We start from the raw sequence: 7,500 nt of genomic DNA, 5'->3' as shown, positions 1-7,500 counted from the left end.
TGTTATCAGGCAGGGGGATAACACGTCGGCTGTTGTCTTCACCCTGATTCGATCCCCCTCCCGTGGAGGCCTTTGCAATTCTGCTCCATTTTATTAAGGCCTGTTTGTTCTTTATTTTCTTCTAACAGCCCTGCTTTAAGTCAGGCTGAGCAGTCACACCGGCGCCAGCAGCGACTACCCCGGCGCGAGCAGATCGGCACTGTTTTATTTGTTGAAGTGTGGTAGAGGATGAGAGTTGGGGTGTGTGTGTGTGTGTGTGTGTGTGAGGGGGGGGGGGGCTAGCGGAGCGATGAGTGATTCTATTCAGCACGTGTTGGTTGAGAGTGACTGACTGGGAGCTATTATGAGATAAGTGGGTTAGGAAGAGAAGCTTCCGGAAAGGGGGAACGACAGAGGGGCCACCGGGAAAGAGGGATGGAAGAAATGAGAGAGAGAGAGAGAGAGAGAGAGAGAGAGAGAGAGAGAGAGAGAGAGAGAGAGAGAGAGAGAGAGAGAGAGAGAGAGAGAGAGAGAGAGAGAGAGAGAGAGAGAGAGAGAGGGGGGGGGGGGGGGATAGGGTCTCCCAACATTTCTCTTCTTCCTGTCTCAGCATTTGAGGACCACTTACATGGTGACATGAACACACACACACACACACACACACACACACACACACACACACACACACACACACACACACACACACACACACACACACACACACACACACACACACACACACACACACACACTCAGGCCACCTCATCATCATTTACAACCTAACCCTCATTATATCAACAAGTCACACAATGCAGAAGTCATTTGAATCCACACGTGTGGCTCTGGCATGGACAGTGTTGGTAGTAGAAGGGGAAATCTCACCCATTCTGCATGGCAGCGGGGTCATAGGTCAGCGCCATGCCGGTCTGCAAAACAAAACACAGCAGGGTGGTTAGACTCAGGTCAGGTCACTACAATAGTTTTCATCATGAGTTAAATATTTGGATGCTGAAGATCCAAATCAATGTACCCATGGTGAACGACGTTTGCTACTTCATTGGTTTCCTTCTTTGTTTTTATAGACAACATCAAAAAAGGCAAAAGTGGCTAAGGAGTCTGAGCAGGCCGCCTTGACACATTGAGGTTGCTGGTTAGATCCCGGCTCTCTCTATCCAAGTATCAAGGTGTCCCTGAGCAAGGGACATCTTGATATCCCTTGCTTGTTGGGAGCAGTTAGATACCTGACTGCTCCCAACAAGCTCACTGTCGGCCTGCATGGCTGACACTGCCAGTGTATCTGTATGAATGTGTGTGTGAGTGTGTGCAGGAGTGTGTGTGAGAATGGGTGAATGTGAGGCAAAGACTGTAAAGCTCTTTGAGTCGCCACAGGCCTGAAAACTCTAAATATAAGCAGTCCATTTACCGTACTATAGGACAAAAAAAACTATACAATTTGTATTATTTAAAAGTGTGCATGTTCAGTGTGTATTCAACAGTGTGTATATAAAATACATCCACAATGCCGCACCAAACACTGAATATTAAATGGTGTATTCCACACCATTTAGTCCACAATGTTGCACAAAACGCTCCACGTTGCACTAAGTGGGGTCTTCTCCACCGTCCAGCACTGGGTCAGGGTTAGGCCCAGTACTTGCTCTCACGGTACCGCCTCCCTGGTTCCCAGGGGTGGACTAGAGAGCTCTATCGCCTCGTCGTCTCCCTCTTGCATTCATAGACAGGAATAGACATGAATGCATTCCCTCATCGTCCACCAGCACTGGGACCCTGACCCCTGCTCTTCCTCCGGATCCCCCCCCCGCCGCTGCTGCTGTGCTCGGGTTGGACGGGAGATCAAGAGCTCAGCGCCACAATGGAGCCCCTCTCCAGGCTGCCCTGGTGTTCAAGGCTCCTCAATGGAGCCCCTCTCCACGGGAGGCTGCCCTGGTGTTCAAGGCTCCTCAATGGAGCCCCTCTCCAGGCTGCCCTGGTGTTCAAGGGTCCTCAATGGAGCCCCTCTCCACTGAAGGCTGCCCTGGTGTTCAAGGCTCCGCAATGGAGCCCCTCTCCACTGAAGGCTGCCCTGGTGTTCAAGGCTCCTCAATGGAGCCCCTCTCCACTGAAGGCTGCCCTGGTGTTCAAGGCTCCTCAATGGAGCCCCTCTCCAGGCTGCCCTGGTGTTCAAGGCTCTTCAATGGAGCCCCTCTCCACTGAAGGCTGCCCTGGTGTTCAAGGCTCCTCAATGGAGCCCCTCTCCACTGAAGGCTGCCCTGGTGTTCAAGGCTCCTCAATGGTGGTCAATTGTTCCTACTTTGTGTTTGTTTTTACTTTTTGTATTTTATGATTTGGTATTTCATTGTATATTTTTTGTGCATTTGACAGAGTTCTGTTTGCGTGATAAACATGAATTGTTTATTCATGTTTATTTGACTCAAACTTAAATAAAACATGCGCACGGATTCAATGTTAATTTAGAGCAGGAACTTATATAGTATTATAAATCATATATTAACATTATGTACTTCATAATTATTTGCTACTGCTGTTTCTGAAGTAAAGAAAAATAAGACATTGTCATTATTATTTTGTATTATTATAAAAAAAAGGTATTATTATACAATGACCAATTATTATACAATTACAAGAACCATTTCAATGATGAAAATAACCAAGTGTGCAGCGATGAATACATCAACACACTCTATGATGTGCTTGGGGCGATGTTTTAAGCTCACCCGTGCTACAGCCGCGGTTTACACATCAATATATTTATCAACATATAAACACAGGCAAAACAAATCGACGTGCCCAGGTGTAAGTCAAAGGCGATATTAGCCAATTTTCCGATGGGAAAGTGACACGCCGATATGGACGGCCGGTCGATAGGACAAAGTGGATTAGTGCTGAGGACGCTGCTCGGCATGTGAGTCACGTAGCGTCATGTTTTTATGAATGAGGGGAAACGGGGAAGTGCCCCTCGGAGGGGCCGCCGAACGCTGTCTACCAGCAGCTCTTTGTCTGTGCATGCGTTAGTGTGTGTGTCTGTGTGTGTCTTGGTGTATCTGCAGGTCTCTGTGTGCATGTGTGTATGTGTGTGCGAGAGTGTGTGTGTGTGAGTATGCGTGTGTTTGTATGAATGAATGTGTGTGTCTTGGTGTATCTGCATGACTGTGTGCATGTGTGTATGTGTGTGCGAGAGTGTGTGTGTGTGTGAGTATGCGTGTGTTTGTATGAATGAATGTGTGTGTCTTTGTTTGTCTGCATGTCTTTGTGTGTATGTGTGTGCGAGAGTGTGTGTGCGTGAGTATGCGTGTGTTTGTATGAATGAATGTATGTGTCTTTGTTTGACTGCATGTCTTTGTGTGCATGTGTGTGTGGACATTAGCCTCTGATGCATGCATCATTTAAGAATGTGTGTTTATGCAGTGTTTGGTTGTTTATCTTTGTGTCCATCCGTGCGTCTGTGTTTGTTAAGGTGCATGTTTTTGTGTGTCGTGTTCTTCCGCCTGTCATTTGCATATGTGCCTGTTTGTGTATGCTTAAGCCCTCCAATTTATGTGCAATGTGTGTAATGTGGGTGTGACTGTTCATTCGTGCCTGTGTGCTTATAAGTGTGATAGTGTTTGTGTGTGTGTGTGTGTGTGTGTGTGTGTGTGTGTGTGTGTGTGTGTGTTGGTGTGTGAACGTGTGTACGTTTGCATATGTGTGTACGTGTTTGTGTTTGTGTGTGTGTGTGCGTGCCTGTGTGCATTGTGTGTGTGTGTGTGTGTGTGTGTGTGTGTGTGTGACGGGAGGAGGCCCTGTTGGCCGGGGGACAGGAGCCTGTGCGTGGCCATCAGTCATCTTCATTCCTGAAGGTTCCTCCCCCAGGACGGCTAATCCGGTTTCTGTTGCCCGTGGACTGCTGAGAACGGCTGATTTCATCTACATGCACACACACACACACACACACACACACACACACACACACACACACACACACACACACACACACACACACACACACACACACACACACACACACACACACACTCACAAACAAACACATACACACACACACACACACAAACTCCAGCCTCCTCTTTTCTGTCTTCATCTTTTCATTCCTTTTTCTCTTCCTTCCCTTCCTCCCTTTTTCCCTCCAGATTTATTCCTTCCTTTGCGTTTTCATATCATGCACGCTTCCTCCACTTTCTCCCTGTCTCCTTCCGTCCTTCCTTCCTCTCGTCCTTCCTATCACTTCAGCTTTTCCTTCCCATCCATCCACACCCTGACAGCGGCTGCCTGACAGGGAGCTCTCTGGTGAAGAGAATAGGGTGTGTGTGTGTGTGTGTGTGTGTGTGTGTGTGTGTGTGTGTGTGTGTGTGTGTGTGTGTGTGTGTGTGGTGGCCCAGGGCCCCCCCTGGAGATAGGGGGAGAGCGGGGAGGGGGGCGGGCGGGGGGGGGGGATCAGTCAACCAGGGGTGCACCCAGGGGCCTGGGCCGAAACACAGATCTGACAGCACAGGAACTAGCCCTTAGCACATAGCCCTTAGTGTGTGTGTGTGTGTGTGTGTGTGTGTGTGTGTGTGTGTGTGTGTGTGTGTGTGTGTGTGTGTGTGTGTGTGTGTGTGTGTGTGTGTGTGTGTGTGTGTGTGTGTGTGTTTGTGCAAGATACAATGTGGTTTGCATGTTCAAGTAGGATACTTTTTGAATGCATGTTTGTGTGTGTGTGCATTTGTGTTGGCACAGTGGAGATTTCTTGCGGGCATTGTGTATATATAAACCATCCGTGTATGTGTGTGTTTGTGGGTCTGTTTGTGTGTGTTTGAATTGCATCTGTCTAATGTATTTGGACTTCAGTGGTGAGTGTGTGTCAATGTGCTCATCAGTATACAGAATGGCATGCCCTCCAGACATTTAGAAAAACCTTACACTACTCTCACCTGTGTATGTATCTGTGTGTGTGTGTGTGTGTGTGTGTGTGTGTGTGTCTGATTTGTCTCTTTGATTGAGGGCACAAAGTGACCAACTTCCTCACTCTTGACAGCAGAGCAGTATGGATACAGTCTCCAACAGAAATAGCTACTCTTGCCTGCAGTGGAATTCGAGTTCTGCTTTGACTGCATGTATGGTTCACTGTGTGAATGAGTGAGCGTGTACGTGCTATTGCATGTGTGTGTTTTTTGTGTATGTGTGAGACACTGAGATCCCTCTCAAGGAGGTTGTACGAGGATAGAATGCCATTAGGCTACTGCAAGGATATCTGTGCAATTCTAAACAAGCACTGGAAACCTAAGCCATCTGCTGTCGATGGGTGCGTTGCGCACACAGACAGACACACACACACATACAGACACACAGACACACACTCTCCATGATGTGCTTTCTGATTTCACACACACACACACACACACACACACACACACACACACACACACACACACACACACACACACACAACACACACACACAAGCACGCACCCACACACACACACACACCCTCACTCACTCCATTATGTGTTTTCTGATTGTGTACACACACACAGACACACACACACACACACACACACATACACCCACGCACACACGTACACACACACAAGATGTCAGGCTTTGACGTGGAGTGGCGAGCCGGATGCGTTTTCTTTCCTTTCCCTCCGGACTGGGTGCTTGAGTGGTGTGACTTTAAAACATTCAGTGTGTGTGTGTGTGTGTGTTAAAAGAGAGGATATCTGATAAATGCCATTACACACATGGGCATAACATGATCTTTTATGCATAAATACACGATGGCGAAAGGCCCATGCATGTCTGTGTCATACACACGATAATATGTTTAGGTGGATGTATCTGATAGTACTACAAGTGTGTATCTGTGTGTGTGTTTGTGAGTTTGTTAGAGTCTGTCCGCACCTCTCCCTCTCTCGTCTCATGCACCACACCTCTCTATCCGTCTCTCTGCGGGTATTGGCAGAGCGACGCATTATTCTTGTGTTCCTACGACGCACCCCAAAAAAACTAAAGAGACAAAGATTGAGGGAGGGAGCAAAACATGAAAAAAAGAGAATAACACAAGAATAGAGAGATTGCGTTTAAAATAGGTATAAGGAGAGGAGAAGGAGGAATAACAGGATAGATGCTGGAAGAGCGATGGAGTCACTGAGAAATGGTGCAGGGGAGAGGTAGTGACAGGGAGTTAGTGTGAGGGATGTGAGGAAAGGGGAGATGGGGAGATGGGGAGATTGGAGATGGAGGGATGGGAGATGGAGAGATGATGAGATGAGGCTGAGGGGGGCTTGGGGGCTGGAGGAGGGTACTAGGATGAAGGGATGGGGTGGATATCTCTGTGTCTGGCAGCCACCAGGGGCAGTAGAGAATGATGGCCTGATAAGAAGACCAACATGGGATGACTATCGTCCCATTTCCCTTGTCCGGCCACAGACACACACACACACACACACACACACACACACACACACACACACACACACACACACACACACACACACACACACGTGCACATATACTATGAACATTGTACATGTAAATTAATACACACATGTGTGCATCAATGTATTATGCCCAGGCACACACAGGTCCATACACATAGTGGCTACAGATTATAGTAGTTTAAACCTATAATCTGGTACGTTGCTTCCTTGACTCGTATCTTCATGACGTGTCTATGCGTGCTTTTGAACGTACCATGCCATTATGGGGTGCTTCCGCCTTCTCAGAGAAAGACATGAACATGTTTCTAAAGCGCATTACCACGCAGAGCAATAGGCTGTGTGCAATGAAACACAGGTGTGTTGAGTGTCTGAATACATTTTGCTAGTCTAGCGGTACGCTGGGGTGAAGTTGATACAGCCATGAGATTTAGGTGGAGCAGGCTTCACTGGTTTATAGGTGCAAGGGCTGCTGAACACGAGACAGACAGGCACACACACACACACACAAACACACACACATATACAATATACATGCACATACATACACTGACCATCGCTATGGAGACAAAGTGTTTGCGTGTTGCCTCAAGGGCAGCTCCTGGTCTCCTTTACCTTGCCTCTTCAGCAAAACTGTCATGCCTGCTGTGTGCGTGTGTGTATATGTGTGTGTGTGTGTTTGTGTGTTTGTGTGTGCGTACGTGTGTGTGTGTGTGCGTGATTGTGTGTGTGTGTTTGTGTGTGTGTGTGTGTGTGTGTGTGTGTGTGTGTGTGTGTGTGTGTGTGTGTGTGTGTGTGTGTGTGTGTGTGTGTGTGTGTGTGTGTGTGTGTGTGTGTGTGCGTGCGTGCGTGCGTGCGTGCGTGCGTGCGTGCGTGCGTGCGTGCGTGCGCGTGCGTGCGTGCGTGCGTGCGTGCGTGTGTGGGAGTGGAATTCCTGCCTGCACTCTGCAGTCCATGGAGTCTACACATAAGAGGAAAAAAAAAGCCAAACGCTGCCGTGCGGCCTGCCTCCCAGCCCCGACTTTAACCTTGTCTCAACATGCTGCTGATGAATATGTTAGCACCACGGCCGCCGCCACCGCCGCTGTAT

At 48.3% G+C, this 7,500-nt stretch overlaps 1 long non-coding RNA gene across 1 annotated transcript in view; it reads right to left on the bottom strand.

Annotated features, from left to right (window-relative positions):
• The window catches only part of LOC132450789 (uncharacterized), a 10,581-nt gene that overhangs the window by 1,481 nt on the left and 1,600 nt on the right, over positions 1–7,500 (bottom strand). The window contains exon 2 of the long non-coding RNA XR_009523910.1: positions 862–905. This is a non-coding gene — a long non-coding RNA (uncharacterized LOC132450789). The remainder of the gene's footprint in view (positions 1–861; positions 906–7,500) is intronic.

This window comes from Gadus macrocephalus, chromosome 22 (assembly GCF_031168955.1).
Source record: "Gadus macrocephalus chromosome 22, ASM3116895v1".
NCBI classification, from domain to species: domain Eukaryota; kingdom Metazoa; phylum Chordata; class Actinopteri; order Gadiformes; family Gadidae; genus Gadus; species Gadus macrocephalus.
This window is presented reverse-complemented; position numbering and strand designations above follow the sequence as displayed.